Source organism: Electrophorus electricus, chromosome 21, assembly GCF_013358815.1.
Source record: "Electrophorus electricus isolate fEleEle1 chromosome 21, fEleEle1.pri, whole genome shotgun sequence".
Lineage (NCBI taxonomy): Eukaryota > Metazoa > Chordata > Actinopteri > Gymnotiformes > Gymnotidae > Electrophorus > Electrophorus electricus.
In genome coordinates this window covers 7,423,684-7,446,925 of record NC_049555.1, presented here as the reverse complement: position 1 = coordinate 7,446,925, position 23,242 = coordinate 7,423,684, and the positions used below count along the sequence as shown (strand labels likewise).

The window sequence follows — 23,242 nt, the reverse complement described above, 5'->3', positions numbered from 1 at the left end:
GTACAAGCATCCTGTTCGACACGCTCTGCATGGAGACGTGCCTGCGCTATATGGAACATGAATAAATCATGGCAAGAGAGTTCCATAATAATCCTCTGATCCGTGCTGTAATTTCGGTGTGCAGGCGGGGGTGGGGGTTGATCTGATAGTTGCCCCTCCCACTATGCCTCTCGCTCTCTTTGCAGGAACACTGGCATTCACATCTTCCCTGGCACCACAACACTCCCTATGCAGCACCTTTATTCAAAGATAGCTGTTTATATTCACCACCCCCACGATACACACATTATTTATATCCCCCCCCCTTGTCAATACAATCACATACCTACGCCCACAGATACACACACTATTTATATACCCACACACACCCCTCCACATAAACACGAATTCCCACACACACAAAAATACTTCCAGGCATATGGAACATGAGATGTGTCCCACACACCCCATCCTCATGCCACAAACCACCTCAACATCTCCAAGAGGCCAAAAGATCAAACCCTGGCAGGGATAAACAAACATTTAAACACACACACACACACACACACACACACACACACACACACACACACACTCACACACTAAGTAGGTCGACACATGTTCCAGAACAATACAAGGCACTTAGGCCTATTTTAGGAACGACAACAACCACAGCGTTTCGTCCGACCTGCTAGCTGTGGAAGGCAAGGCTAATGCCTCAGAAGCCAGGCATTACCCAGCTCAATATTCCCCAGCAGGCTTTGGAAGCTGCTCAGTCGGGCCGGGCTGAGCGCTCACACAGTGAGCGCCCTGTGTAAGTCATTTTTCCGTTCCTCGCAAGCCATGGAGGACAGCCTGGTGTACACGGCCACAGAGAACCGTGGCGGGGAGGATGGCCCTGCGCTAATCCAGCATCGGACTGCATTTTTCTCTCGCTTCTGATGCGTTGTGTTTGGTGAGCAGTTTCTGTAGCGGCTTTTGTTTTGTGTGTGTGTGTATGTGTTCTCTCATCATGGGTGTGTTTTGTGAACTGTCACAGCAGGAAGAGGAACACACATGAGCAGCACGCAGAGAGGAAATGGTCGCATCCACTCTGTATTTCCTCTGACTTTCAAGCCAATCGCAAAGTGCAGAGCTTCTACATGCTTGTGCGCATGTCACCAATAGCGCAGCTTCTGCTTGCAGCCAGCTCTAATTCATCACAATGCTTACTTTCTGCACTGTACCCTACTGTAGGTGTGGCCTCTGTTCAACTCACACATCACACATCTGCATACGCACGCACACACACACACACATTGGTACATGCCTCCATCTCAACAGTTTGTGTTCCTGGAACTACACCATAATCCATCAGAATAACAGCACATTCCCTTACAGTACCCATACACGTCTATGTAAACTAACAATGTTAGTTTAGGTTTATCCATATGATAGTAAGACTAGGATTTGCAAGACAGATTTATCCTGGGAGGAGATTAGACTGGGGATGTGGATTAGATTGGGGGCAGGGATTAGACCGCGGGGGCGGGGACTGGACTATCCCTGGCTCTTGGTCAAGGCAATCATGTGTTTAACATTCAGGTTCAGCCATTCGCGATTCAGCTGTAGCCGTGGGTTCAGATTAACCACGCATTGTCGGAGGCTCTGAGCTCGTGGACAAGAGGAGAATGCCAGGTCATCTCGGGCTTCGGGTCGAGTGGCTATTAGGTGAGGTCGGCGTCGGGGTCATGCGAAGGCTGTTTCACTGTGCCTGCTGACCGTGCAGAAACTCCTCTGTCCAACAAGAGAGCCCGATTAAGCCGTGCTTAATCTCCTATTCTCAGTAGCTCTGTCCGAAACTGACCTGGCGCCCAGACACCCACCCCCCTCCACACACACACACACACACACACCCGCCACACACACTCACGCACACCCACTTGGATTTGGACTGGAAAACATCACATCACAACACTGTTCTGTCCTGCCAAGCGGAGGATTCGAAAACAACACACGTGCCAAAAAACCTGAATGAAATAGGTGCGTGCCCTCACTGCGGGGACGGCTGGCTCCTCTGCACAGACCGAAGCCCCCTCTCTTACACCAAACACGTTGAGCGGCAAGCCCGGGGAGGGACATCCATCCAGGGAAGGCTTGTGGATGTGAGGCAGAGGCAGGGTGGCAGCCTCGCTGGAGAAGCACGCAGACCGCAGGCAGCTGCTCTCACGCCCACGGGCCCCGTGGCTAATCTGGGTCGTCTGAGTGCTTGGGGTATTTGTAGAGTATTTATTACAAGCTTGTGCTGGGCAGTGGTTTAATGTGTGGAAATGTGTCACAGAGACAGAGGAGTCAAAGGCAAGCCAAGTCATTTCTCAGCCGACGCTCAATACAGGAGACGGTGACTCCACGCTGTTCCACATCTGTCTCTCGTTCTCTCTCTACCTCTCTCTGTCCCTTTCCTTTTGTGGTCAGCCATCACATTAGTTCTCTGCGGCTCCTCCTCATTCTGCCACTGCCTTGCACGCACAGCCATGTGCACGCACACACACGAACATGCACGTGCACACGCAGACACACACATGCCGAGATTAGCCCTAATACGGGCTGAGTCTGGCGCCCGCATGTCCTTCCCAGATGAAAGGGTGGGGCGATTCCCTGCCAGTTCCCGGCGGCACGTCCGCTCTGCTCCGCTCTGCTCATGAATTCTGAAGGGATTTTCTGCACCTGTCTCTCACACTTCCAGTGGAAAACAGCCACACCGCAGCAGCTGCACCAAGTCAGTGGGCATTAGAGAGCCTGTGTGTGTGTGTGTGTGTGTGTGTTTACGAGCATGGACGGATTGTTAGGGGAGAGTTCTCTCATGTCACATAAACCAGTGGCCCCTGTGTGTGGCCTCTGGACCGGGTGAGCGCTGAGGTCTTCTGGGAAACACACGAAGGAGGTTTGCTGCATCCCAGGTGCTGCAGGGAGAATGGCCTGCTTGGCTTGCTAGAGACGTCACAAATGGACACTCCCCCTCCCCCATCCGCTCACTCTGTCACCCCGCCCCCACCTGGTCCACCGCTGCTGTGCGTACTGTACTGGGCTGTTTGCACTAGCTACACGAGCAGGGTGCTGCAGCCAGCGCTGTTTGATGAGCAAACAAGAGTGCTGCCAGGGCCAGCCAGGCACACTCCCCGTTTCCAGGCAGCCGAGGGCCAGGATCGGGCCCGTTCATGTCATTAGACGCCCGTGTGCGGCGACAGGGAGGAGGCGCTAGTGGGGCCATGGGGACTGAGAGGGTTCTGGGCATCCAGGGGGGGCACGATTATACTCTCCATCTCCTGAGCAGATGCATCACAAGACCTAGAAAGGGTGGAGCATGGGGGGGAGGAGTGAAAGATTTATAGTGATATTCTGAGCACGTGGTTAGTCGGTGTGAGTGGGCTGTGTGTGTGTGTGTGTGGGTGTGTGTGTGTAGTGTAAGAGAGCGGAAAGCTGCGATCAAGCCTGCGGCACCGCACTGCTGCATCGGAGCCTACGTGTGTATCTCAGCCAGAGGGGTGAAGTGTAGTGTGATCTGCTCTACACTCCCTGCTATAACCACTACTACCTCATGCTTGCTCACCAGGGCACACACACCCACACCCACACACACCCTCAGCCTTTCTTGTTTCCTCCATTTTATTCTCAGCCCTGACTAGAGCTTCTCCTGCTCTCTCCCACCTAACACACACACACACACACACACACACACACACACACACACACACACACACACACACACACACTCCTATCCTCCTCCTCCAGCTTTCTTCAATGCTGGTGGAACGCTATCCAACCATCTTAGAGACAAACAGAGAAATGAAGATCATAAGGGAACCGCTTACACACACACACACACACACACACACACACACACAAACACAAACCAGCTATACACATGCAAGGCCTGTTGCCTAGCAACGCAGGGACAGGGGCACGTGTTTCTGAGGAGCTGACACAGTGAGAGAGAAAAACAGGAAAGGAGGGAGCAAAAGAGAGCGAGAGACTGAAGGAGAGCAAACAGAATTGGACCGGCGTGCTAATGAAAGCGTGTGCGCGCGCGCGCGAGCGTGCGCTCTCCGCACCACGTACGCCCGTTGTTGCCCTTTCCGTCACCCTTTCCTCTTGCAATGGCGTTCTCCTTCCCAGCCAATCCTGTGCCTCCTCGTCCGCTTGGCTCTGCGCGAGGGAGGGGAGACTCCAGATTAAATTCTTGCAGCGGCAGGCACGGGGAGACAGGCCTGCGGCCCAGTTCTCGCGCTCCACTTCCCCGGCCACCGAGCAGTCACATGACGGCTGTCTCCCCAGCTCCAAGACAACCCTGAATACCAGTGTCTGTCCGGCAAGGGTGTGCACTGCTGCCAAATATACGACTGCAACAGGAGACTCAACACTGGCACGCCCGAACACAAAGCTCGCTGCACAGACGTGGGGGCGGGGTCACATTTAAAGGCGGTAAGTTCGTTAGCGGTGTTCCAATGACATGCCTGTGCTACTCCCCCCCCAAGAATGTATTTATTAGGAATCAGAACAACTTCAGACCTCCGAGAGCAAAAGCTGGTCCGCTGTCATAGTCCTGAGGCTGAAGGAGGTCAGGTCTGAATGGCTCAGCTGGGAAGGAGCAGCTGCATCACTGGGTGTTACTAGAGGTCAAATCCACATCTACACTGTGACAGCAGACACTTCCCCGTGTGTGCAAAGCTCACCTGGCATCAGGGGGCACAGAACACACCAGCATTGAGTGAGAAGCATGCATGCATGGCACACACACACACACACACACACACACACACACACACACACACTTTTGTGTGGATGTCAAAAATTCTTAGGACAATACATTCATGTAATGAATGTATTGACATCAAAGGAAATGGGTCACGTTGTACACAGACGGGCCTTCACACGCCCGTGTCAGGTGGGCGTCGCATCCCGTCCCCTACCCAGAACTGGTCAGTGAGAGAGAGCACCAGCTGGGGCTGGCCTGCACCACCTCCCTGTCCATGTGCCACACAGCTGGGAAGAATATTCCCACCCGCAGCCTGGGAGAGAGAACGATGAACTGCCGACGCGCTCTCCCACCTTGTCGCCGGGTCCGGAGAGAACGCTCGGAATCGTGGGACAGATGCAGGCTCTGCCATAAAAGTCAACGTGGATGTCATGGAAAATTCCGTGTACGTGCAGCTTATTTACTTGGCTGTGCAGAGGCGCGGGAGGGCGCTCTTGGCCGGTCGTCGTCTGGTACGAGCCCAGGACCAGCAAGGGCCTAACCCCCAGAGCCCTGCTGTCCGCCCGCGCAGCTCGGGAATGTGGAACGATCCGAGGTGTGGATAGGGGAGCAGGCCTGGCTGGGATACGGGACAGGTGGGCGGATGGAAGTATGGTTTTAGTGGGATGGGGGTGCCCAACGCAGCAGAATTCTCCTTTGGAAAGTTCATCCGTGCAAGTATAATAATCTCTCATGGACTCCACAAGGCCCCCGGCCAGGTCAGAACGAGCACGCACGCACACACGCACGCACACGCGCACGCACATGCGCACGCACACGCGCACGCACATGCGCACGCACACACTTACTTATTTATATATACAAGTGCCTATGTTGCTTCTCCGTAAGGGCAAGGCTCTTGCGTACGATCAGGTGCTCAAAGAGTACACCAGTGGCCCTCACACCAGAGTGCTAGGCTTCACAGCCCAGTCGCTTTTAAGGCTACTGCATGCCTAACGATTGTGATCATGTGACCGTTTTACAAACATTTACTGTAAGGCCCTCCTCCAGGGAGGGGCCATGAAGATCCTGCCTGGGACCGTTTGTTGGGGAAAGGAAGGTCAGGGGCTGAGGGTGGAGGCGAAGGCTGTCCATCATGCCAAGCAAACAGGCTTCTGGGAGGGGGTGGAGGCGTGGGAACAAAGCACACCACGAAAGCACCATCACCCCAGCATGCTCCCTCAGATGTGCATCACAAGAACATAACACTACAGTCTCATGCAATCAAACTACCCTGCCACGATGTCAAAAGTCCTGCATTTCCAAACTGGTCTGTACCGCACTTTCAGAAAACAAAAACGTTACAGTCTAAACAAAACCACTGCAGTTACACAAACATTGGGGTTTGTGTTTGGGGTTCGGCGCTAGTTGCGCTTTTCCTCTCAGGAGGAGAGCAGCATACTTGCTGCCTAGCTGGCACACAGAACCCCCCGAAACAGGATACGTGCAGTAAACAAACATGGCCAGGCAAAACTCTTTTCAAGCCCATGAAAAAATAAACAAGAAACAAAAATAAACCCTCGCAAACCACTGAGATAGTCAAGGCCGAACTCTATTGTTTAACTTAAAAAAAAAACAATAAAAACCCAAACAAACAAAAAAAAAAACAAAAAAAAAACTTAGCCAGAAAGGCAGCGCTATAGAGAGATGCTGGAAGGGGCCAATCCAAGCGCGACAATCACACAACAAAGGATCTTATACACTCTCCTTACACACGGCATCTATCAGCCGGTGCAGTGAGCTAAAGCCAGTGGGTGTGGCAGCATCACAGAAGTGAGAGTGTGTGTGTGTGTGTGTGTGTGTGTGTGTGTGTGCACGTGTGTGTGTGTGTGTGTGTGCACGTGTGTGTGTGTGTGTGTGTGTGTGTGTGTGTGTGTGTGTGTGTGTGCACGCGCGCGTGTGTGCGTGCGTGAGCTCCGGGGCTTGTTGAGAGCCTACAGGTCTGTGGCAGTGTGTTATGTGTGCCCTGAAGCTGGGCTCCAGGCTCTCTCCGTAGGGCCTGCCGCTCCACCCGTCGCTCAACCGGCTCAGCTTAAGAGCACATTTCCCAGAAGCCTTTGCTGGGCTAATGTCACCGGTGGGGAATGAATGAATGAATGAATGAATGAAAGCTGGCAGGACAGGCAGCATTATACGAAAGAAAGCACACTCCCTCCCTGCGCCTCCCACAGGAGCCGCGGGAGCCGCTGGGTTGTCAGGGTGATGGTCCCACAGCTCCACGTGGCCGCTCAGGATCCCGGGCCGGGCCGGATCCATCAGGCGGTGGAGGCAGTGCACGTAGCCCTGCGGCGCCAGGCCCGGTGATAAACTGGGAGAGAGCAGGGCTTTGAGTCACGCCGCCGGACCTCGCTGAGTGTCGCAGGCGTTGCTGGGTTCTGAAAGATGATTCTGATCAGACGTTCTGCACGGCGGGGCGGTCCACGTCTTCCCTTTCGGGAGGGGTGCTTCCGCGGAGAAAGGCAGCGGGGGAGGGAGATATATGACAGGTAACGCACTCTTTTGCTTTAAGAGGTTGCAGCTGAAGAGAGAGAGAGAGAGTGTAGACCTGTGCAGGAGTGGGTGTGTGTGTGCACGAGTATCTCTGAGTGGGGCTGCATTAATTAAGGATTATGGGCAGAGGGTAAAAATAAGCGCCGAGTGGAACTGGATAATGAACAAAGCGCAGGGGAGGAACAGAGGGAGATGGGATGTGACCTTTAAGCAAACGTGAATGTGAATACCACATCAAACAAACACACCACGAGGTCTGCCGCTCCGCATGAAGGAAGAGCTCATGCACACACACTTGCACAGCATCACAAACACATTATGCAATCATGTGTGAACACTTCCTTGAACAGGTACCATTAGGTTCCTTCATGCTCTTTAGAGAAGTTTAGGGAAACTTGCCACTGACTCTACTGTAATGTTTTCAGTGTTAGCACTGAGGTCAGGGAGGTGGGAGCACGGCAGAGGTTAGCAGAGGGTGCTGTGGACGAGCAGAGCTACAGCACGTTGTGATTACGCTGCTCCATATTGGGAAAGCGCTATGCCGCGCAGTAGATGAACACACACTGGTGATCAGCTGAAGCGACAGACTGTTATTCTGACCAAAATTATTTACGTTTGTTGGATCATGTGAATGCTGTGAGTCATCAAAACACCCACAGAACACTCATCTGGAACATCCACCACTGATCAAGATGAGCTTAGCATACGCACACACACCAAAACAACCACCCAAAACCTGATTTGTTAGACAGCTAAATCGCTAAGGGCCAATACTGCAATAATGATTAGAAAATGATATTGTGCAGCCCTAGTAGCAGCCATGTAAGTGACACTAGCAACAGCTGTCTAGCTAGTTGGAGGCAACGGGAAGTGTGGTGTGTTGAGGCCCTACAGCCATGCTTGGCTAGCCATGCCCTCCAGGCAGCTACATGGCCCGATTGGCCCACATGCAGACGTCCATTGCTGCAGGCCCACGAAGAGACTTGGAGACCCAGGGCTCCAGGCCGAGGGGACTCTTGCTGCTGCCCGTCAGGTGGCAGTTGTCGGTGATGGGGATGGGGTGTAAACAACAGCGGCGGGTGGAAACCTGATCCGACAGAGTGGAAAAAACTCACAGGCAGAAAGAACAGCAGAGCAAACATGGCCCATTATAGCAGGCCATTCCTGGTGGAGCCGTCCTGACCGGGCGGGGGGGGGGGGGGGGGGGGGGGGGGGCGTAGATTCTGAGGAATTAACGTGCACGCGCATGCACGCTTGCCTGTGCACACAGACACACACATACACAGGCGTGTGTGCTTTAACGAGTTTGGTGCATTAAGGCTACTAAGTGGGTAGAACTGTGTGTATGGTGTGGTGTGTGTGTGTGTGTGTGTGTGTGTTTAAGCAGACTGAGCTCACGCAGAGGATCTCTCAGATCCTTTATGAATTAAACATCAGGGAGGAGGATGAGAGCACTGAGACCAGAGCAGAGGGCGTCCCGCTGAGAGGCGGGGCTACGCCCTTCTCCTGCTCTAAAGGCAGCCTCCACAATGCCATGGCCATCCTGAGAGCACACGTGTACCAGCTCATAGAGATCTACCCCATTACCCAACCATAAACACAGACAGCTGGGACGCCATTAGCGTGACTTAGCTTACACGTAAGTGGCCGGTACTAAACTTTGCCAAAATGTTAACCAAATGTTAGTGTAGCCATTATTAACCTTTACAAGTTGCTACTGCATTCATGCATTTGGCTGAAGCATTTCGCCTGTTTATCCAGATGCCACAGTACGCGCAGACGTTCTCGACTTCATTCTGCTGACTCGGGATGCAGACACACATTTTAACAAAGAAGGGCAGCAGTCAGATGGGAGCGGGAAGGTGAGTATTTAACGAGAACACACTCGGTGTGGGTCACATGACAGCGTCTGCAGCTGCGCCACATCTATGCATCTATGCTCTCGTCAGGTGAGGCGGAGCCGCGGCAATTAGCAGGTCCGGACTCGTGCCGCTCAGCCCGGCTCTGCACGCACAAGGCACGGTAAGGGAGCCAGCTTACTGGCGCTAAAAATGACCCGTCTGTTAGGGCAGCGTTCCTCCAAAATGGATGTAAGCTGGTCACGGCGGCACGCATCTCTGCTTCTGCTGTCATTTCAAGGAAAGTTCATGCATGGCACAGTACATCACGAACATAAAAAAACAAAGGGCTTCGTCTCCAAGCATACATTCATCCAAGGACACCAGGGGAAAGGGGAGGGGGACAGGTTTGTGCTGACCAAAACCAGCAGACAGCCCAGTAGGTCACAGATGACACAGCAGACAGCACCAAAGGGCCACCGAAGACTCAAAAACATCCTCGACTGCCCTATGCCAAGATCTCACCACACGCCATCAACGTGTTGCCAATTCAACCGGTGGTATAAGCAGCGCCGGTCAGAGGGCTGGATAAGCTAGCACTGCGTCACATTAGCCGCAGGCAGGCAGGACGCTGGGGTGAGGGAGCATGACAGGGGAAGCCATGCTGGCGGAGGTAAACATGGAGAAATGGAGAGAAGTGATGGGTGCCATAACGGCCCTCCTCCACCCGCTGCCCCACGCTGTTCTGGGGCATCTCCAAGAGCCTCTGCTTCAAGCTCTCTCGGCACCATCACTGGGGTCAGCCCTTTACACAGCGCGAGATCGCTTAAACCTGCACTGCTCTGCTGCCTTTCCCTGGAACGTGACCGGTCTGGGAAACTAATCCGGCTTCTGGTGTTCAACTTCTGTATGCTCTGTGGGCCGGTCCAAGTACACATCTGTGCATTTCTCTTTAGTCATTAAAACTCTCAATGCAGGCAGAAAGCGTCTGAGCGGTTCCACTGGCAGTGGAGGCAATGATCTGCCAGGCCTTGCGTGTTGCAGCCTGCAGGCTCACGACGAGGTCGTTGTGCTTCCGGAGAGAATGCCGAACCCCAAGACAGTGCCGGTGGGAATGACCGGCTAAACACGGACCCCGTGGCATGCGAACATCCAAACCTCAGCCTGGCCAAACAGTGATGGGATAAGAGTTCTGCCTAAGCAGGCCAAGGAAACCATGGCTTCACATGCATTCCAGGGTTCACACAAGAAAGAGCAAGCACTTTACCTTCTTCTTTCTTTGGTAGACCAACGATGACTAATTATTTAGGAATAATTTACCTCGTGTGTTTTGCTGCGTTTTACGGTTTAAGAAAAGTAAATGTAATCGGAAACAACAGTCAAAAACTGATATAAAGAATTGGCCTGAAGCTAAAATTTAAAAAAGAAGAACCAACAACAACAAAGTCTGTCACCTTAATTAAATAAATACCCCAAATGTTTGTGGTTTATGGTTTACATTCCCTTCTAGAGCCTTCTGCAGACCTCTGGCCCGGCGCATGACCAGAGTCTCGAAGACCAGGCCTGCGTACTTAGTCAACCCCTATTGAGTTTCAGGCTATCCAGGAGTGGACAAGCTGGCGTCTGCTCATTACAAAGCTCACTCTGTCCTGTGAGCTGGCCGGGTGGGGGTCTCTACGGGTCCCTAAAGTGCCGGGGGGGGGGGGGGGGGTTTCAGTTAGATTAGGGTCAGGAGCTGACCTACGGGGAGGGGGCTGCCAGTCCCGCTGACGGGAAGCGGTGCGTTAAAGGCGCGAGCGGGAGCTGCCTTCCCGTCCTCTGTGAGTTAACGTTAATGGACACCTCATAAAAGCACACAGAGCTGCTGTCCCAGTCCAACAAGCTGACGCTTGTGCAAAGCTGCTACCTTTTTAAGCATCATAAAAAGCATTCAACATGCTGACTACATTTTTAACCTCATGACTTGCACATGATAAATATGCCTCTCAAAACAGACAAAGGCAGCAGCAAAAGAAGCACTAATTACTTCTGTGACGACTGGGAAACAAGCCCTAAAGGACCTGCGTGTCTGCGCGCATGTTTAAAAACGTCTGCGCCGAGAAGAAAGGCAGACCGGAGGGAATTGTCTGGCCCCTCCTGTTCTGTAGGGGTTCCAGCGCTGTCGTGCATCAAACACGTGAGCCAACCACGCCGGGAACCTGCACGCCATCCAGTCACTTCCTCGCCATCCCAGGCTTGTGGCCCTGCGGAACGGCGCTGCACGTGGGGTGCCCGGCAGAAGAGCTCCAACTCCGGCCGGGGCTGGGGCTCCAGCTGGCCTGTGCTCCTGGCGCTGGGGCCCCGGGTGAGCAGCAGGCTCCGGGCCCTGTGGCTTTGGGCTCGGGCCCCACTTGCCGCTCCAGCTTAAGGCCACGCGGCACAGCAATGGAAAGCCTTACACAGCATAAACAGGAGAGATGCATGCTAGAGCTAGCTACACAACACTCAGGCTCTCTCCATCTTACACACACGCAAGTAAGTGAGAGAGAGAGAGAGAGAGAGAGAGAGGAATTTCCTGTTGATGGCTTGCTGCTAATGTCCTGTGCTTTCATGGAAAAACTCTAAGCCATAGAGATTTTCTACCCTAGCAGAGCAGGAAAGAGGAAAAGAGGGGGAGAAACAGAGGGGAATGTCGTTTAAGGAGGGCTAATGTAGCATGAAAGCACAACGCCAGCCCCCATCTCCACTCCCCAGCCTGAACACAGGGCCCAAGCCTAATGCTCCACACCGAGGCTGAACCTGCTCGAGTTCGAGCAGAGAAGAAAAGACACGCCAGCATCAGAGAAGAAGAGCTGGAACACGGCACTGGGAGGCTCAGTACCAGAATTAGACAGACCTAATTACAACAACGGGGCTCGCTGTGGAGTTGGGGCGCTACCATTCTCAAGGCTCTGGGTCACTGAATGGACACCCTGGTGTTTTTCAGTGCTTGCTGCACTAGGATGGGGACCTAGAACAAGGCCGCCACAGTCATGTGATTGCAGGACCGTCCTATCGGCTCTCGGCTGAGCCCGGAGAGGAGGTGAAAGCCGATCCGCGTGTGGTGGAGTATGCGGAGTGCCCCTGCTGAGCCCGCTCGCTGCCAGCACAAAGCTTCCATTTGGAGCTCTCCGGAGTGCCGACCCTGCCGGCGGGCCCGGCCCCGCACTCTGCGCTCCCTGTGTCACAGGACTAAGCTGCACAAAAATGTGTTCAACCATGATGGTGGAGAGGATGCAATGTTAACCACAGACCTGTAAAAGCACGGTGTGTGGGGGCAGACGGAGTTCTCAATGAGGCTGGTGATGTGCCAAAACTTGTTCACGTAGACGACGACATTCGCATACATTCTGCCTTTACGTGTGCGTGCACGCACTCACTCACACACACACACACAAACACACACGGTCATTCCAAATACTCAGAAAAGTAGGTCAATACACTTTGCTGTTTCTTAAACAGACTCCCTGGGAGAGCAGCTTGCTCCTTCCAGCTCCATGGTGCCCCTCACCCTCCAGAGCTAGGCTTCATTTCAGTGGTCTGTATCTCGCACGCACACACACAGACAGATTCCCACTAGAGGACGATTGCATAACAGAAGAGGGGGCGAGGGGCCTCAGCTAGTTCTGGGGAAACAATAGCAGTGCCAGAATTTGTCTCTCTCTGAGCAGAAGGGCTCATTCATATGCAGATCCACAGCCATGTGTGCTCAGAATGTGCAGAGTGGCCTGTCTGTACCAGCCCCAAACTCACACACACCCGCCGCATGCACGCATGCACGCGCATGCACACGCACACACGCACACACACACACACACACACACACACACACACACACACCCGCTAACAGGCCCAAGGAAAGAGTCCAGAGTGGCCTGCCACACACCAGCTCCAATCTCACACACAGAAAAAGCAGAGTGAACTGCCTGTTCTGCCACCAATCACATGCGTGCCACACACTTAGACACACACACACAAAGCAGTGTGACCTGCCTGCATTGATGCACTGCTGCCAATCGCACAAATCATCCAATCATCCATCAGCCCCCCTCTGAAAAACAGTCAAGCAACAGGGGATTAGAGCACATCTGAGACGCTCCTACAGAGGAGATAAACAGAGCCTTGTTTACATGCCTTGTGTGGTGGCAGAGGTCAGAGACTTCTGAGCCACTTAAATGCCACCTGGAGGGGGCGGGCTTTGTTGGGGTGGGGTGGAGGACACTGCACACATGGGTGCTCCCAGCAATGCCCCAATCTGAACCTGTCAGTTTGTCGTTAACACTCAGCACAGTAAAGCCATGGGTGAATCTCCACTGAGCGCTGGGCTGTTTCTGACAGTGTGGCAGACTATTTTAAAAGCATAGAAAATGTAATCTGATGGCACTTATCTGGCCAACACCCCCATTTTGATGAAAGGAAAGAAACCTAGGTCTTCCCACAATATTCATTAAGCCCAATTTTCCAACAGGAGTTAAAAACTTCAACTTCACTGGCCTTAACATCCACCCCCCCCCCCCATTCCAATGTGCCTACAGTGGGCAAACACGTGTGTGGTGAACGGGAGTGGCAGGCGAGGAATGGAAACCACAGCGTTTCCCAGCGCCGCTGCGGGCGATGGAGGAGCTGCTGGACGTCAGAGGGCGGAGACCGCAGCAGGCTGACGTCAACCACCTCCCTGCAGACTCCCCTCGTGACCTCACATGGGGCAATTCAATCACGCTGGCCAGAAGTGTCCGGAACAAACCCGTCAGAGGCAGGCACACGTACAGAGAGTGAAGCTCCAAAGGGTATGAGCTTAAAGCCTCGTAGTCAACTCTCTCCAACAAACACCAACACCTTCCAACAAACGCAGACACTCCCCAAACAACGGCAACACTCTTCAACAAACAGACACCTTCCAACAAATGCAGACACTCCCCAAACAATGGCAACACTCTCCAACAAATACTACCACTCTTTCCAATGCAAACACTCTACAACAAACACATTCCAATGCAAACACACTCCAACAAACACCAACACTCTCGACCAAACACCTTTAATTTTATAACTGCCATTTTAGGTGGATTTAGTATGTATATAACAACTCATGCTTTTTGCAGGCTGAGAGAATCACTATGGGCCGGTTTCCCAGACCCAGCTTAAGTACCAGCTTGGAGTAAGAAAAATTTCCCAATGGCGACTGACCACTGGTACCGCAATTCAGAGCAAGCCGCAAGTTTCTTCCATGTTTGGGAAACCATCCCTAAATAAAGCAGTTAAAATCACAATTTAGCATTTTGTAAATGTGATGCAGCCTTACTGACAAACCAAATGACAAACCAAACGAACACAGTAGAACATTCGCAAGACTTCCCAGCAGTCGCACCGCGCTGGAGGTGCCCTAAGCCTCAGCTACACAGACAGGGTTCATTAGAAGCTGACAAGCAGCCTCCAGCCTGGAGAGCAGACTCAGGGTTCCCTGCCTTCAAGAAGGACCGAGACCTGGAGCGGCAATGAAGTGCCCACCACCCCATGCTTCCACCTCCAACACTGCACGACTCTGATAAACGTAAAGGTACAATGATGCAGTACACCACCCTACAGCCTCCTGTTCAGCATCTACAGAGGACGAGGACCGGCCCGGCACAGCCTTCTCCTGGGAGCAACGAGCGCTTTTAGAAAAAAATTGTAATTACATTTATTTATTTTTTAATTTTTATTTTTAACAGCAGACTTGTGTTGAGGGACAGCAGCTAACCTTCTCCTCCGAGCCATCTTTAATACATGTGAGCAGAGTGCAGGGAAGCCAGCTAGCCAGATGCGTCATGCAGTCTCCTTTATCAAAAGATGGCCTGGGGGAGCACAGGGGTTTAGTGAGAGAGGAGGTGGAGGTGGGAGGTGTAAAAGGGGGGTTGCGGTGAGAGACACATCTGCCGTACTGCGGCCGTAAGACATAAGCAGCGGGTGGTGGCCTCTTCCTCGCTCCAACGCTGCGGACAAGCCCAGGGTTATGCCATTCAAAACATCAGGATGTGAGCAGAGTAGTGCAGCAAGACACGTGTTAAAGCAGAGCTAACATGCTAAACGCAGCTACAGCTAGCAAATAAAAGAGCAGCACAAATCCCAGCCTCACCCCACCATATCCCCTCTCTCTCTCTCATCTACTGAACCTGAGAAGCCGTGAAGTGCAAAGATTTGTGGGCATATGAAACCTGAAGGGGGAGCGGGGGGGTTGCAATCATGACCTACATAGGTAGCATGTAGAAAAGGCTCTGGCTTCCGCATAGCAAAGTGTTTACTTCATATCGCGTATGAGCATCTTCCTAAGGCAGGAAGAAGAGCAAGGAGGGGGATAAGACAGGAGATGTCACCAATAAAAGGCAGCAACAACAACAACAACATCAACAAAAACAAGGCAAAGAAATTCTATTTGATGCCATCTTTCAGAGAGGTACTCTGAGCTGGAGAGCTTTGGGTGATGAGACTAACAGTGAAACCATAAACCAAAAGGTTTAGACACTAAGCCATGGGAAGGATGTGTTTTGCCAGACAGCCATTACCGTGTCCTCCTGAGTGACAGTGCCTCGGTGCCACTATTCAGGGCTAAGCCCCGCCTACATGACCCTCCCACCCAGCCGCACCTCACCAGCCCTAAAGGGTCGGCAGGAGGCCTGTCTCCAGGCTCGCCGCGTGGCCATAGCTAGAGGAAGAGGCAGACGCGTGGTTTGCCATGGCAGGTGCTGCAAGACTCATGGCGGGAGCGAAGGTGGGATTTGTGGATGAGCACTTCCCATTACAGATCTTTAGGTTTCTAAATATCCATCACCCATAAGGCAATGCTAAACGAGAAGCACAGAAAAATCAGCAGACACGCAGTGCCGTGTAGAGCAGGCATTTCTGCAGAGTCAGGCTTCAAATTCAAAGAGACTGCCAGTGACCAACGCACAGACCAGCCAATACTACAATGGATTCTGATGTGGCGCACACAGCAGCCAATCAGTGGAGACCAGGTCCAGAAAAGGCTTCCCAGTAGCAGGAGGGGCTGAAGAGCTTCTCGCGCAGCATGAAGGCCAGCACATGCTGTCTTTAATCAATAGCCCCCGTAGAGGCCTTCAGCTCCCTTTGAAGGTGAGCCCTAGGTCTGGCTTCCTCATCAAGCCCTCTCCCCCTCCTTCCTTTCCTCTGCAACACAATAGAGCTCCCACATAATATACATTAGACCCAGACACACAAAGAGAGTGCGAGATTGCGCGCAAGGGAGAAACACACACACACACACACACACACACACACAGAGAGAGAGAGAGAGAGAGAGAGAGAGAGAGAGAAGAAATCTGAGCAAAGGCAGATGTGAAACAGGTAAACAATGATGTTAAGTGAATTGATGCCCTATTAAAAGCCTCCAATTAAAAAAATGCTTTTAAATGTCACATTGAAGCTGGGCATTTAGCCAACAGTGCCAGGGATTACTGAATTTGTGGCTGAATTCTCCAACTGCACAGGAAGATGAATCTACAACAGGCTGATGGAAAAACGAAAAAGGCTGAAAAGGCAGCCACCCCTACATTGCTGTTAGTGTTAAACTGTTTGGGGGGGGCTGACGAGAAGGGCAGAGCAGGTATGCACCAGGAGAGCCCTCAGCAAGACCAGCAAGAGCAGGCCGGCGATGCCAGACGGGCGCATTTAAACAGGCGGACTTCAGACACGCCACATTGGTGGCATCTCAGCCCAGTTCGCGGCGCTGGGGAGAGCAATTAGCCAGGCCCTGCTCTGGACCACATTAGCCCACATTCTGCAGCAGTCTCTGGAGCGCCCGTGCTACTCTCTCTGTACCCCCCTCACTGTCTGCTGCGTCACTGCTAACTGTGCCAAAAACTGCGTAGAGACACACGCACAAACACACTCACTACCCACTGTGGAGGAGCAGAGAGAGCTGTGGATCTGCTATTAGACTGGCCTGAGGAGCAAAACAGGAGTGGTGCCGCACTGGTACAGGGATCTGTGGGGAAGAGTGCAGGCAGAGGCTGCTCTGTTTGGCCAGTACCTTGCTGTGGGATGCGGTAAACCATGTAAAAAATATTAACAACACCCTCCACCTAAAAATCACGCTGCTAGCTGTAAGACGGCGTGATGAAGATGAAGCTGATGAAGGAGCAGCTTTTTAACACACCAATCAACCAGATGACCCGCCCACCTTGATGGTCTGGGGAGCCTGCACAAAAGCAGACAACACTCAGTGAATACTGGAGCAGCTTAATAAACACAGCCAACTGCACTGAGAGAGGCTTCTTCATTCGCGCTAACAGCACCCGCAGAGTCTACCGAGAGGGTTTAATATGGGCCAGATCCCACCACATTACAGCGGCCTGGGCTGACGAGAGGCCTCAAGGAGAATGGACTAAACGATCAACTTCAGAGTAATGGCTGCCTTTTCTTTACAGGCGTTAAATTGGAGAAGACAGTGTGTGTGTGTGTGTGTGTGTGTGTGTGTGTGTTGCCTCTGAAGAGATGCTGTGAATTATTGATGGCCGAGACAGCAGGCTGGGGTGTGGAACACTAATGCACAGAAGCACATAAAAGAAGGATAACGTTACACATGACATCACCGTGCAGACTCCTAAGAATAAGCCTTGTTTCCCCACCACGCCCACCAACACCAAGGAACCGCCCCCCCCAGCACCATCCACCAACCCCCCTGCTACACCCACCACACCCACTGCAGCACAACAACCGGGATGCATTTTTATTATGGCTGGGGACCACACAGCCCCTTAGTGGAAAAAACAGAACTAACCAAAAAAAACAAAAACAAAAAATCAAAGAAAAGAAGAAACACTTTGCACCATTTAAGCTAAAAATAAGCACATACTTGGGGGTAAATAAATAAACCGAATGGAAATCATGGTTTTGCTGAATAACTGCTTTGCCCCTGCTGTAATAGGAAACATCCAACATGGGAACCTGAACAAGGCAGAATGAAACACACTCTTGAAATAGTCACTGCAGATTGAAAAGACTAGAAAATTCGTTAATGATTACAATTGATGACGTTCTTGTCAAATTCTTTCCCAAATCTTCAGCAAGTAGGCATACAGTCTAACAGGTATAGCAATAAATAAATAATACAAATGACAATGACATTGATGCCAGCTAAGCTCTTCCGCTTAGCTTAAAATGGAACACCATCCACTGAGTAAATTAATTGCCTGGTGAAACACTGCATACACAATCGCAGATAGAACAAAAAGAGAGAGAGAGAGAGAGAGCACACGAGAGCGAGCAAGCGAGCACGCGCAAGAGATAGCAAAAGAGTGAGCGAGCGAGATTCCAACCACTGCTCAGCCTCTGAGACTGCCATCCACATCTCAAAGCGTTTTGTGGTTTTCTGTGCCAGGACTCACTCCAGCTCTCTGGTGAAGAGCGAGGGAGCAGGGGCTCACCACGGCCACGCTTAAAGACGAGCGCCCATAGCACGCAGGTAACCTTCATCACACAGGCCGCAGCGTGCAGAGACGACGCAGCTCACGACGGGAAGCAGTCGGGGAGATTCGCTCACATGCGTGGACCGTTTGGAGTCTGGCACACATGGTGCCATTTCCCCAGGGCTGGCTCCTCCCACCCCCCCACCAGCCAGCAACGTGAGCTCGGCGGGACGGGGCAGCAGCAGCAGCAGACCGGCTGAGGCTCCAGAGCAGTTTCGCAGTGTTTACAGAGCAGACCTCCCACACTTCTAAAGCACACATACTCAAAACACAGTGGACCCTGAGAGGAAGAGAAAGTCTGGGGTTCATGCTCATGATGGGGAGTGCAGAGCTACTCCTCTACTTTCTCTTAGAAAAGAGTAAGAATGAAGGGAAAAGACAGGAAACAAAAAGTAGGCAGAACAGAGCGCGAGATCGAGTGAGGCGGGGGGTGTGGGGGGGGGGTTGTGTGAACGTGAGCTGAGCCTCATGTGCACGGCTGTATTGAAGGCCACTCGTTTCTGTGAGCTATTCAGCGGAGGCATAAAAGCGCCTGTACACAGCACACACAAAGGCAACAGCGGCTCAGCACCGATGAGTGTGTCCGAGAGGCCGGCTACGGGGAGACGCATGCTCACGCATGCTAAAGGAAAGCACAGCTCGCTCATACACACGCACTCTCGCACTCACGGTCAAACAGGCACACACGTGTACACGGCCACACCCACCATACTGAATCTTTGGCTCTCTGATTAAAGATTAAAAAGCACACTACAAAATACAATAAAACATGATAACAGACAGGAATGTCCAGATATAAAGCCATTATTTCTCTGTGCAGTTGCAATGCCCCTACTGACCCAAATCCCTTGCCTGGATGAGGTGCAGAATTCAGAGTGCTGGCGGTTATTGGTGGGTGAAGGAAGCACAAAGCCAGTGTGTCTGTAACCAGGCCAACCGCCATGCGCACCACCGCCACAGATGCAGAGCTGGGCTCTGAAGCTGGCCACCTCCTCAAACAGTATTCATTTCACCATCATAAAATAACAGCTCTCTCAAAGCTTACTGTACACATACACACAGTGATGCACTTAAAGGAAAATTACTGGCTGAAACCAAAACCAAAATCCAGGACACATTGGACCGAAACCCGAAACCAAACACTGAAACCCAAGCACTTTTTAAAAATCAATTTAAATGGTCACTGACAAATGGAACGGGTAATTTCTGGCCTGTTTCAGATTAAAATATTCGGTGCATACACATACACATTCTCACACACACACACACACACACACACACACACACACACAATATATAAAAGTACACATTTGCATAATGAAATCTAGGAGTGCTGTCTGTCTGGCACCGAGGTAGTTAAACAGGACTGCATACAGCCATGTTACTGCAGCCTGTAGAGCCTGTACAGCAAACCCCAGACCTCCTTCTCCCTCTCTCCCCTCCCCTCCCCTCTCCTCTCCACGGCTGGCTGCTGGCTCCCCTCCCCCTCGCTGCGGCAGTGCAGATGGTAGCTGTGTGACCTCGCCGTTCCTGCCTCTTGTTTTGATCCTGCAGTCCTGATTGTTCGGGCTAATCCCATACTCCCCGAGTCCTTGGCCGAGCGCCAGGACTGTTATTAAGCACACAAAGCCTTTTCATTCCAGCTACTGTCATCGCTGCTGCTGCCCCCCCAACCCTGAGTCACTCATGCATTCTCTATAGCCACCGCTCGCGCTCTCTCTCTCTCTCTCTCTCTCTCTCTCTCTCTCTCTCTCTCTCTCTCTCTCTCTCTCTCTCTCTCTCTCTCTCTCTCTCTCTCTCTCTCTCTCTCTCTCTCTCTCTCTCTCTCTCTCTCTCTCTCTCTCTCTCTCTCTCTCTCTCTCTCTCTCTCTCTCTCTCTCTTGTTTAGTCCCCACAAGCTCCACTGCTTTTGCTTTAATAGCTTCCCACATGCAGGCCTCTCTCTCTCTCTCTTTCTCCTCCCTTCATCTCTCCTGCTCTCTCTTTCATGACAGGTTTTTTCAAACCTCCCTGTTTTTCCCTCTCTATTTTGTAGACTCCTCTATAGCTTTCTTTCCAGTCTCTCTCTCTCATATTTCTTCTGTATTTGTTTGTGATTAAAAAAGGAGTCTTTTCTCTTTTTCCTAGACGACAGAGACATTTATATTATGCCCAGTTATACTGACATTTTCTCCCTTTCTATCACATTCGGCCTTTCTTCTCTTCACTCTCTCTCTCTGGCTTTATTTTCAAACTGAAGTAAACGCATTCAAACCTGGGGACACTCAGGAATGTTGCTAGGCAACCACAGCAAGCTACAATGCAGGTGTCCATGTGAGACACTCGGCGGGCCTTGTGCTGCTTGCTTCCCCATCACACACACAAACTTACACAAGGTTACACGCAACACACACACACACACACACACACACACAAACACACACAAACACCTTTCAGGCCACTTGGTTTTCGAGCTGTGTGCAGGAAGCTCTTTATTCCAACCCGTGCTGTTTAACGTCGTGGGCAGAGCTGCTGGCTCTCCAGGAGCCTGGTCACATTCACCACCACGGCCTTCTGATGTCGGGGAGACGCTGGCCAAGCAAAGGGGGCGAATGGCTGCTCAAACTTGATGCGGGTTGCCATAGAGATGCAGCGCAAGATCAGAAACTAGGTTGTTTTTTGGTTTGTTTGTTTTGGAAATGTTGATATCCTATGAAACAAGATTTGCTCTCACAGTCTAGAGAATAGAACAGTGTAGGAACCTTCTAAAGAAAAGCATAGATCTAGCTGTACTAGAATACCTGGCAGCATCCGCACCCGTTTTCCTGTGTTGTACCTGGACATCAGTTACGTTCCTCCTCATCTGCTCATCTGGGTGCATCCTGAATCTTGATCTTACTTATGCAGCAGATGCCAAAAGCTCCTTTCAAACAGAGGACACCCCCAATGTTCTCCATAATCCAGGTGCTTTTTCCCCCCAGTACTGACATGTTTCACATTGTGCATACACAATCATGGATCAAATAAAAAAATTATTTCCAAAAAACTGTGCCTTAATTTAATCAATGCTATTAGATTTATATTATTAGGTTATATAATAATTAGAAATATAAATTGAATTTAAAAAGTAAACAAAAAACAAGCATCAGTGTAGTATTATGGATTACAATATAATCTAACTAAAAAATATAACTACACTCCCTAACCTGAATGTCTGTACAAGTTAAAAGTATTAGGATAGAATTTGATATGAAAACAACTGTTAATATTTAATAATGAGACTAGCCTAATAAAACACATTTTCAACCATTTTCAAGTTCTAACATGCCAAAAATAGCTAGTTAAATAACTTGTGCTTTGTACTTTTTTAAGAATGGGAGCAAATTCCAAGTTGCCATATAAACCGCGACTCCAGGGATCTGGACTGGACGGAGTTATCTTTCCAGTAACGTACAAGGAGGTCCAGTTGTGTGGTTTCCGTAAGTTTCGTCACACATCAAATCAAACACCTCGTTGTTGATGTCCATGACAAGTTTAGTGATGCAACGCGCCAATCCAAACCTGGCAAAGTTTTGCTGATTTGCACTTACCACGGTGCATGTGGGTTTAAATAAATTTACACTACCCCATGTCTGTAGAAGTAATGTTTCCACTAGCTAAAAGCGAGTTACGAATGTACATGACACAAGCACACCTCAGATACAAAAAATATTACAGTTGGGTGGGTTGAATTCAGTCAGCCATTAAAAACAACAAGCCATCTTGCATACAAAATCTTGAGGTTGCAAAATGCAAAGCGCAAAAATGAAACCAAAACTGTATCTACTGTCTGTGCAATATTTTAAAACAAATTGCCTTTTTTTGTGTACACAACACGCACAAACTAACTTCACTGCTACTGTAGCACATGCATGCTCACTCGTTGTATCAGAAGGGCAACAGAAGTGGAGACTAGCACAATACTCTTGCGCATGCAAACATCACATCAAGTCCAACAAAAATTGGCTATAGAAATAATGAATATATTTGCAGTCATCATGTAACACCACATACGTAAGCCTGACTAGTAAAAACATTTAAACGGCTCCTGCATTATCCACAAAAAAGGGTAACATTACATAGCCATTGATACAGTGTAACTGTACCATTAATTACAGTGCAATATGGTGGGTAACAAGGTGTACCACCGCACTGACTCTGTTACATAATGGAAAACAGAGCATCAGTGTGCACAGAATAAGTACAGGGTGAGCAGAGCAGAGCAAAAACGTTCTTGCCCGTGGTTACTCGGCCACTGTAATTCATGGTGCATTTACATTGTAACAGTGGTTATGTAAAGTGTTCCCCAAAAACTCCAGCATTGTTAGCACAGCGAGGAAAAGAGCCAAAGCCTCTCATCCCAGTCACACGCAAGCAAGTCACTCACACGCCTCATCACACACACACTTCAGATCCTTACGCCTATTATAATCCACACCATTTCCCTCTCTACACACACACACACACACACACACACACACACACACACACACACACACACACACACACACACACACACACACACACACACACACACACACACACACACACACACACACACACACACACACACAGTAGGCCTAGCTGCCACAGCCTTAAATTAGCTCATGGGGAGAGGGGGAGGTGTGTCATCTGCTAAGGCAACGCCTGAGGCAAAATAT

At 51.0% G+C, this 23,242-nt stretch overlaps 1 protein-coding gene across 1 annotated transcript in view; it reads right to left on the bottom strand.

The window, feature by feature from the left end:
• ankrd11 (ankyrin repeat domain 11) overlaps positions 1–23,242 on the bottom strand; it is a 64,505-nt gene that overhangs the window by 25,490 nt on the left and 15,773 nt on the right.